Here is a 10,982-nt window from a genome sequence, read left to right as displayed (position 1 = left end):
ACGTATGCTAACGTATAATTAATTACTTTATATAAAAGAAGTAATTACTAAAACCATATTTTGTATTTTATTCAACAAATGTATACTGAAGCCATACTAAGGGCCACTCTGAGAAAAACTTATAATTATGACTTTGTGGTATGGACAGGACCTGTATCACTATGCCAAATTTTTGAGGAGAAATGTGGTCCTGAACAATTAATCTGGCAAAGGTCACACTGCTAGTAAGCTACATAAATAATAGAGAAACACAGAATATCCTAATTATAATATTCTTTGTATTACAGACATCATCATCAAAATACAAAAAAAATTTCTACCAAAATTATTGGAGGAAAAACGTGGCCTATAGGTAGCCTCTAAATGACCCCTAGTAATCCCTTTTGCTTGATATTATTCCCTGTGATATTCCCTCCTCTTGAATATGGGACAGAATATTTGACTCTCTTATAATGACTAGAATGCAGCAAAAGTAGTAGGATAGCACCTCAGAGATTGGGTCGAAAGAAACTATAGCTTGCATTTGGGTGCTCATTCCCCATTCACTCTTCAGTATATTCACTCTTAGAACTGTTGTGAGGTCCTCTGCATAGAGGCTAATGTGGCAATTTGCTGAGAGAGTCTCTGTCCAAAAGTGAGAACCTGAGGCTCTAAGGTTCACACTATAGGATTGATGTTTCTGAAGCACTGAATCTTGCCAAAATCCTCATGTTTGAAGTAGCTCAGAGAAAGTAGATAACTGACAGCTTGACTGACAGCCAGTGAGAGACCCTGTACCAGAGGCATCGTGCTGAGCCACACTGGCATTTCTGACCTATAGAAATGATGAGATAATATTTGTTATTTTTAGTGATTAAGTTTTAGAATAAATAATTATGCATCAATAGAAAACCAACATAAGAAATTAATTAAATCTATATAAACTTCTTAAAATAAATGTGTGACTTACATTTATAAGTTCTAAAATATTTTAATAATTACCATAATATTATTGAGTAAAATGTACCTATTTGAATTTTAAAAAAAGTATTAAAAAGAAGATATTGCTATGAGCTTTACTGATGTCAGAGGGTTATCAATTATATATACCTGCTCAGTAAAAATTACAAAGTCTGGAAGGGCAAGTCTGAAGAGGTTTAAGTCTTCCAGCATTCAAAAAACAAGAATTGTTTCTTACAGATAAAAACCTTATTTCATAGCCTAATATCAATGCATTATTAATGTAACAAGGTGTCTGACTTGTCTTTCTTTCTTACAACAAAAGGTGAGTAAAATAAAGAAGGCAAGAATAAGGTGGAAATAAATTCTCACATTCCCATAAATGTAAAAATGCTCATAAGATATAGTTCCCAAACATACGGTAGACAAGATGACCAGAGAAATACATCCATTAAAGAAATTTTGTAGCTGAACTGGATGCAATATAAGGGAATTTTGAAGGCCAAATTCCTTGGAGACAAGCAAATCTTGAAGCTAGCAGTTGTCCTGGGGACAAGAGCCCATTACTGTCCTAGGGCCTAGTGCCTAGCATAAGGTTTGGTCTCAGTTGTAAATATTTCACTGAAATGATGACCTCTTAAAATATCCCAGGGGAGATAAACATCTGTTCTAGTTTGCAATATCCAGGCATTCAACTATTATGGAAAGGAACAAAGCTCGCAATGACAGTGGCCTAGCTTAGTAAGTAGCATTGATGACCCTCAGAAGGATAATAAAAAAACAAGTATGAGAGACAGGGACAAGCGAGAGACAGAGGGCCTTTTGACAGTTTACAAAGAGGCAGTTATCTCCTGCAGTGGAAAGGCTGTTGCAGCTGAGCAGCAGACTCAGAATCTGATTCTTATAGCTATAGACATAATAGACTGTCTTGAGGACAAACCCTATTGTTCTGGTGAAGAAAACCCACTATCCTAAAATCAGAATGGATATACTGGATATACTATACAAAGTAAGCAGATCTATCAGAGGATTATGTTTCAAAGGAGAGCCCAGAGCACATGACATCTTCCAAGGCCATTAGAAATGGACTGATGAAAGCCACACTATCAGCACTAAAAAGTTCAGTTGTGGCTTTCTTCTACAGGCTACAGATGATAATAGAAGTGGTCACAGACCTAGTTACATTAATATCAATGGAGGTATGGGGCCTCAAAGTAATATAAGCCAGGTTTTGATATATAACCTCTAGAAGACAATTACTCTAACAACCTGCAAGTTTGGAGGAACAGCCAAGGGGACCTGACCTGCAAGAAATTGCAGAGATTGTTTGTCAGTATGTAATGGAGCCAAATGGTACAGTCTACGAAGGTGCTGGAGAAAACCTATAATCAGAAAAAGAGGAAGAGTAAGAAATAAGGATACTAAAGTTGGTTGCTATCCCCCAAATCATGATCTCTTTCTCAGTTCCTAGATATTAGCCAGTTTTTAGGTCGAGAATCAATCGACTGAAAATGTGGTCAAGTTCCTAGGAGAAAGGACCCTGCAACACGTGAGTAGGTGTATGCTTTAACGATTCCCCCAGTTCTTTCTCTGAAGACATTTAGACCTTGCTGGAGTGACTGAACATTGCATAAGAGAAAATACTTAGCACTTCCAAAGGATTGAGTTGGTATTCCTACTCACAGAATCAAAGTGTCTTCATAACTGTCCCTCTCCATTAAAGATATAATTTAGGAGAAAAAGTAATAAATGAACTTCATGTTAAAAGTTAGCTCACATAGGACTCATTAAATCTATAGGCCCACTTATGGGTCATGTCTCCAACCCCGAAGTATAATTTGTTTTTATATACTTGGGGAATCTCTATATTGGGGCCTTGGCTGATGTGATAAGGACCATCATAGATGCGGAAGGCCAAGCAGAATACTCTGAAACTGCCCTAACCCCTGGCTAAAATAGTAAATTAATAATATTGCATCCCCAAAGAATTGGTGAAGATTAGCCACCTGTGAGACCTAAAGTATGTAGGGGTGGTGGTTTCTTTATATCTCTATCATTTACATCTCCAGTTTAGTCTCTGCTGAAAATACAGGGATCATGGTGGATGACTGTAGAATATTGCAGCTAGACTGACAGATGAGTGAGTGAGTCATCATTGCTAGAACAAATTAATAAATCTTACACAGATAACGTAATAATTAATTTGGCAAATGCATTATTTTTAGATTCCAATTTAAAAAGAGAATTAGAAAGAGTTTGTATCCACATGGGTGAAAACATTCACTTCCAATTTTGCCTCGAGGCCATGTTAAATCTGCCACCCTCTGTCATGATGTAGTATGAAAACATCTTAATAGCCTAGGCATCTTGCTGAATGTCATACTAATCCATTACATACTAATTGATGACATCATGGTGATTAGACAAGACAAACTAAAGGTGGTTAATATGCTAGAAGCCTTGGGAAAACACATGTACTCTAGAAGGTAGGAGGTAAACCCTATGAAAAAATCAGGGACTTATGACTTCATTTTAGTTTTAGACATCCAGTAGTCAAGGGCATGCTAGCGCATTTCCTACAATGTCAAAGACAAATAAATGCCTGCATATTTTATTCCCTACTACAATGAAGGAAGCACAGTAACTGCTAGGTCTCTTTGGGTTACACCTAAGACTAATGAATCTAACTGATATACTAGACTGCCAGCACTAAAAGGAGACTGGTCAGAAAGATTTCCACAGCAGGTCCACATTTCAGTGCAATATCCCTGCCACATGGGCCACACGAACTGCCAAAGTCTATGATGTTGAAGGTGTCAGTGGAGGCAAAAAATGCAGGGTGAAGCATGAAAACATGCTCTGGTGAGAGAATCACATGCAGACTCTTAGGTGTCCTCATTAAAGAATCATGTACTTTTTGATAAACATATACTCTATGTTATGTGGCCCTGGTAGATACAGAATGCTTGAGCATAGAGCACAGTGTGAAAATGTGTTCAGAACTGCTTATTATGAACTAGCTCTGTTGGACACAAGCAAATCGTAGAACAGGATGGGATCAAAAACAATCCACTTATAAGACGGAAATGATACATCTGGGAGAAAGCATGAGTAGGAACAGAGGGCATAAGCATGTTGCATTAGCAAGTAGCCCAGATCTCCATGTTTCCAAATACAATTGTATCAGTGACAGAGAAAGCCTAAAGTGCCATCTGGAAAAAAATGGCCTAAAAGTGAGGTCATTAGTTCACCAGAGATAGGCCCATGCAAAGTAAAAGTCAGTTGGTGTATGGTATGATGTAGAAGAGGATGGAAGTATCTTAGACATGCCAGATGAAAATTCACTTGAAATTGATCTGAACTCTAATGGTCACTTACTCAGGGTAAGTGGAAGAAAATAGCCACAGATATAATGGAGAACCAGCTGCTGGAAAATTGTTGCAGTAATGGTTAAAAAGAATGTATTTTATCTAGAATGTGAAGATGAGGAGCTAGAAATCTCATTAGGTTTCATTATTTCATTAAAGACTGTCATCTTCTTTGATATTTTATTCCACCAATATTGAATTATGAATATTTAATGATTTCCATTTAATATATTTTATCACAGAAAATTTCATCTATGGTTTGTACCCTCTCCCTATTTTAGTGACTAGAAACACAATTATTCTAGAAACTAATGCTATCACAAAAATATACACTAAAATAGGAATATATAAACCATAATCTTACAAAAGATTTTTATTCATGATCACAGCTTTTCATTTTTTTAAAAAGAATAGCTGTTAATACTGCCATTTAATACATTTGCCTACTTTTTATCTTCCTTGTTGGAGGTTATAGGGAACTTGTTTGCTCATTTTATGTTGTTGATAAGGTTACTAACCCTCTCCCCCGAATGACCAATTTAACATCAAACAAAACATTACATAAGATCAAAAGGTAAACATACAACCAATAAACAACAGATAAAAGCTATTGAACACTCACAAATCATGTGCTACACAACACATTTATAGATGATCTAGACAAAAGAATTCCAGTTGCTACCGAAAAGGGGGAGGGGAATACAGATATTCGAACATAAGGGATATATCACAAGGAGTAAAAGAGAAACATTGCTTTAAAAATATCAATCGCATTCCAGGCTTGTGATAGTTCTGGGATTCTGTGATCATATCAAATAGCCAAAATTCAATTTCCTAAGGAAGAATCTTCAGTGACTTGTTTTTTGTCCCGTTATCATTGTCTATATACGACCTACATAATTTTATGTATTACATTTATAATAGAATATGTAGGCTGAACTGGAGTGAATATTAATTAATATTAATGGTCTCCAATATTTATATGTTCTCATTGAAACCACTGGATAAGTATTAATCAAAGAATGGCAGAATTTGTGGAGCAAAAAGAGATGTTACAGTCAATATAACTTAAGGTCTTTATTTTATAGAGAAAAACACTAGAGTCCAAAGAATTTAAGGGATTCGTTCTGAATAGAGAACATGTGTAACCCACTGATTGTCTGGCAGTTACATCCTAATCTAGAGCTGAGAAATCTGTCATTATATGTTCTCATAAACTAGAGCTCCGAGAATATCACCGTTTTAGGCAAAAAAGAATTTTATATGCAAACACAGGGTTAACATTTTTCATCTGCAGCTCCTCTGAGTATTTGAGAAACCTCTTCATTTTGAAATTTTCCCACTTTACGGGTTTTGCACTGCCAAAGTATATGCCTCTCTTGCCATGAATGCCGGCATTATGGACCTAGGTTCCTCCATCCTACATATTCATGAAAGACCTCAGTGTCAAAGTGAGCAAAGCAGAGTTAGTCATGTTTCCCAGAATTTACCATCCGTCAAACACACTGTTGAAAGCAACAGCTTTTTAGGGGTGAAGGTTGCAGAACCCCTGATATAAAATGTCAAGCGCCATTGCAGTGGCAAGGGTGATTGTGTTTTCCTGGAGAGAAACTTCAGAGTTGCGATTGAGTGTTGCTAGCTTTCTGCCTCTCAGGCCCTCCCAGGTTTCCATGTGATAGCTTATGTCGTTTAACAAATCTCTTCTCTGCTTCTCTGTTTTTTTGTGACTAAAATCAATGAGCCATATATTGAGTACTGTTTTTTGAATTTCTGCTATGAGATAACTGTGGCACATGCTATGGAGAATAAAAGATGCAAAGATAGTTCATGACTCCTGGGAGTATGCACACTGTTAAAAATACCAGCAATTAAATAATCCATGTGAAGTGTTGTAATGATTGCAGACAACAAATTAAAAAAAAAAAATGCCTTAAGAGTTTAGAGAAGGGAGGTCAAATTAACATTCGTGGTGGCAATTAGTGTGTGGCATTATTGTTCTCCGATATTTCCATGTAAAGTAAGACTCCCCAGCTCTACCACCAGAGATTATAATACTTACAGCTGCATTTGAAGCTCAGGAATTTGCATTTTTATTAAGACTCCAGCTGATATTTGATGAATTCGGTACCCTAACTCCACCTATAAAAAACAATACACAGATTAAACATAGACAAAGGAATTCAATATACTTTTTACACACACACACACACACACACACACACAAAGACAAACAAATGGCCAGTAGACACATGAAAAAATGCTTAACATCACTAATCATCAGGAAAATGCAAATCAAAATTACAGTGAAATATCACCTCACACCTGACAGACTGGCTATCATCAAGAAGACCAGATACAACAAAGCATTCGCGAGCATGTACGCTGATGGTGGGGAATGTAAATTGGTTCAGCTCCTATGCAAAACAGTATGAAAGTTGCTCAAAAAATTAAAAATAGATCTACCATATGATTCAGCAATTTCATTTTTGGTTATATACCCAAAGGAAATGAAAAGTTATCGAAGAGATATATGCACTACTATGTTTATTACAGCATTATTCTTAATAGCCAAGCTGTGGAAGCAATCTAAATGTCCATTGATGGATGAATGGATAAAGAAGATCTATCTGTCTGTCTGTCTGTCTGTCTATCTATCTATCATCTATCTATCTATCTAAATATATTTATATCTATACACACACACACACACACACACACACGCACACACACATAATGGAATATTATTCAGCCATGAGAAAGAAGAAAATTCTGCCACTTGCAACATCGTGGATGGACTTTAAGGGCATTATGTTAAGTGAAATAAGTGAGACAGAGAAAGACAAATCTGGTATGACTTACATATGGTATCTAAAAAATCTAACTAGGTAAAAACACAGTTAAATGGTGGGTACCAAGGGCTGGGAACTTGGGAAATAAGAGAAATGTCATTTAAGGCTACCAAATTGCAGCGGGTAAAAAAAAATCAGTCCTAGAGATCTAATGCAAAGTATATTGAATAGAGACAACAATATTGTATTATAATATTCAAACTTGCTAAGAGACTAGATCTTAATTATCCCAAACACACACAAAAAATGATAATTATGTGATATGATCGAAGTGCTGTCTATCCTTACAATGACAATCATGTTACAACACATAAATATATCAAATTAACATGTTGTACACCTTAATTTAACACAACATATATGCCAAATATATTTTAATAAAAATTTGTATAAGGAAGAAAATTTAAATAAAGTAAATAAAAACAATAGGAGTTCAGAAAAATTTTAGGAAAAATGTATCTTTAGAAATCATACTTCTCAATTTTTTACAAGTTTTCTTTGATTATTATGAGCTTTATTGTCCCCCTTTACTTATCTCTTTTCTAAATGTTGTCTGATTTTAAGTTTCCGACTATGATATGGTATTGTCCAAAATAATGCTACATGTTTCATGGGAACCTGGAAGGGCCTTAGAGCCAGGTGTTGTAAAATTAAAGAATAACCAGAATCCCAGAAGATGATATCAAAACAGTCTAGGCAACATTATGTTTATAAAACAACCCTCATATCTATGTTTATATTTCTCTTTGCCTAAGGTAATGCTAGCCCATATTCTATTTGCCTTTAACTAGGTCAGTCAGTATAGGCCATGTTATGGAGAAGTAAAAAAAAAATCAAACCTCAAATCTCAGTGCCTTAATTTTTTAAGACTTATTTCTCATCTGTGCTACAGGTCAAGTGCCAATTAGATGAGGACACTGCTTTGTATAAATGTCATCCTTGCTCTAGGAGTGATACTAGTGGGGAAGCCATTGTGTGAAGTGGCAGAAGTAATAAGCGGTAAAACATGTCCTTCTTGTAAAATTTTCAACCATAAGTTTTATCTTGTTGTTTTGTTTTGTTTGTTTTGTTTTGTTTGTAGGGGGAGCAAGTCACATACATGTCTGCTCTAAATTCAACTGGGCGGGGAACTGGAATCTCAGGAGGAGAGAGAGCCAGCATATTTGTGAACAACATGTCAATCAGAAGGACTATTGTAAAAGTTGCCTAATTCATCTTTATGACTCCTCCACATTTCTCCTCCAGAATCCATTCTGTAGCCTATGGTCAAATTAATCTACTGAAAGGATGACTGTGACTACTTTGTTCTTTCCCAGAAAAGCCAAGCTTCTCTCCCGTATATTTAATAAGTATAATATCTCTGAGAACTTCCATACTGTGGCTTCTTACCTTCAATCTAATACCTAATAACTATTTTACATGAACCCTGTGGTCCAAGCTTTGGTATTACTGAATACTCTTCACACTTGGTTTTTCTTTCTTTTTTTTTTAATTCCCCATCCCCAACACTTCCACCCCTGACCTACGATGTTGCCAGTTTCCCTTAAGAACTGGATCTCTGAAGGTCGGGCATCTCCTCCCACTTGCTCTTGGCAGGCACCCTGGGCCTGGCATGGTGTGCCACTGGGGCTCAAACCCAGGATCTTCTGCCTTTAAAGCAGAGGTGCTAACCACTACTCTACGGAACTACTCTGGTTGTTCTTTCTGTTTCTTTACTTACGTTGTTGAGAAACCTGAATTCAGGTTTAATTCACATTTATTAAGTAATGATTATATATCAGATAAATTTCTGTACAGTAATTATTTTGTTCTCATATCTACTTATCAAAGTACTAGCAACTCTTGAATCTTCATTTTAAAAGATATCTCTTCCAAGGAGTCTTCCCTGATGATCCCAATTAGTTGTGATCTTTATCTGCTCCTAATCCTTAAGGTTTTTGGGTAAAACTTCATTTTAATATAACATATACTTTGCTTTTTACTGTAAATACCTGACATCTATCTAATCTTCAGATGAAAAATAGAAACCTTTTGGGGCCAGAAATTGATTTGCTTTTAAGTCATCTTTTGCTTAGCACCATGTAAATCATAGTATTTATTAAATAAATATTGAATTGCATTGTTAAATAAACATACAATAGCACGTGGACATTAATAATGACATATTTCACCTTGGAAATTAATTTTTTAAATTTTATCACTAGAGAATTCTTTAAGGCACTGTTCAAGGATGAACATTAACATTTTCTCAAGATAATCAAATACATAAGCTAGTAAATACAATTCTGAGTAGAAACACGCACTCATACACATAGTAGCTCTAACAATGTCTAACTTTCATTTTTATTCAGGTTTTTGAGTTTGTTGAGGACAATATTGAACTGAGGGTATATTTAGCATAGTTCTTCCAAGTTTGGTAAATAGGACTCTCTTCTGCAGCCCATCTAAAAAATTCTTCATTTGTGTTTCAAAATAGTCATCAACTGCACTAACAACATAAGAAAAGAATAGGATGGTCAACTTCCAGGTGGGAAATTATTTCAACTCGGCGTCACATTTATTCATGACATTCAGGTTATAACATAAAGCAAAAATGGCCACAGAGGATGTTATTTTACTGCCTATAAGAAGCTCCTTTGTTTTTTTGAGGATTATATTTTTCCCTCGGTATATTTTAGGCACACTTTACCACTTAACAGGCTTTCGGTAGCTCATTCAAAGTACTTGCCATTCTCTCTTTTCAGGCACCTATTATTGAGGTTATCACTGGTAATAGCAGTCAGATTAATATATAATTCTCACATGTGTAATATAACAAATGAGATAGACTCACAGTTTGAGGGTCATGGTGTTCTACAATTGATGGTGTGATTTATATTTTCTCCCTAAAGTGTGATACCTATATTTACGGAAGGAACATTATTCAGTTTTTATTGAATAGTGCAGTTCTCCTGTCAAGGATACTTGGATGACATCTCAGACCTTGTGTAAAATTTTATATTCTTTTAAGAAGTAGCATTGTATTTAGATATATTATTTTTTAGTATTATTCTAAAAGAAAGTGAATTAATAACGACTTGTTTTGTATTATATAGAAAAGCTTATTATATACAGAAACTATTTCTGATGATGGATCCTTTGTTAACCCAATTATGTTATCTACTGCAGCATCCACTGTGGATAAGCAACATTCATTACCAAGCCAAGTACAGCTGTGCTAGAATCAGAGCTGGCGCTGTGCTTACAAAGGAGATAAAAAAGAGAGAAACATATAGCAAGGGATGAGAAAGACGTTGAGAGATCTGCATGCACGCACGCACACACACACACAGAACCTCCTTTTCTTTTTTTATCAACATTAAATCTGTCTTGTCCTTATAGAGTAAACATGGTCACTGGGTTTAGGGATGGCCACTTGTCCCAAGCAGTCCTTCTGATTTGTTTAAACTAGAATGGAGGAAAAAAATGTGCAGATCATCTCTGGGATTGGAAAATTTAATATAAAATTTGATAGTTTCCTGTGTTTCCAACCATGTTAATTAAGCCAGTTAGTTGTAAGAAAGAATGAAACCCGCAGAGAGAAACAAAGATCAGAAGCAGGTAAATTTCTGACAGCATCTGAGATGCTGCATCGCATAATTCTCAAGGATTAGCTGCATTCTTTCTTTCACATAGTTTGTTTGTAAACCATTCTACAGATTAAATGAGCCAATAAATTTCCTTTTGTCAAGCTAGTTATGAAGCGACCGTTAACTCATGACAAAGAGCTTTAACACAAAGTGAAAAACAGCGATACTGGAGGAACCTGGATGGGACTGGGAGTTGA

This window comes from Pteropus medius, unplaced genomic scaffold (assembly GCF_902729225.1).
Source record: "Pteropus medius unplaced genomic scaffold, Ma_sr-lr_union100, whole genome shotgun sequence".
Lineage (NCBI taxonomy): Eukaryota > Metazoa > Chordata > Mammalia > Chiroptera > Pteropodidae > Pteropus > Pteropus medius.
Note: the sequence above shows the minus strand (reverse complement) of the source record.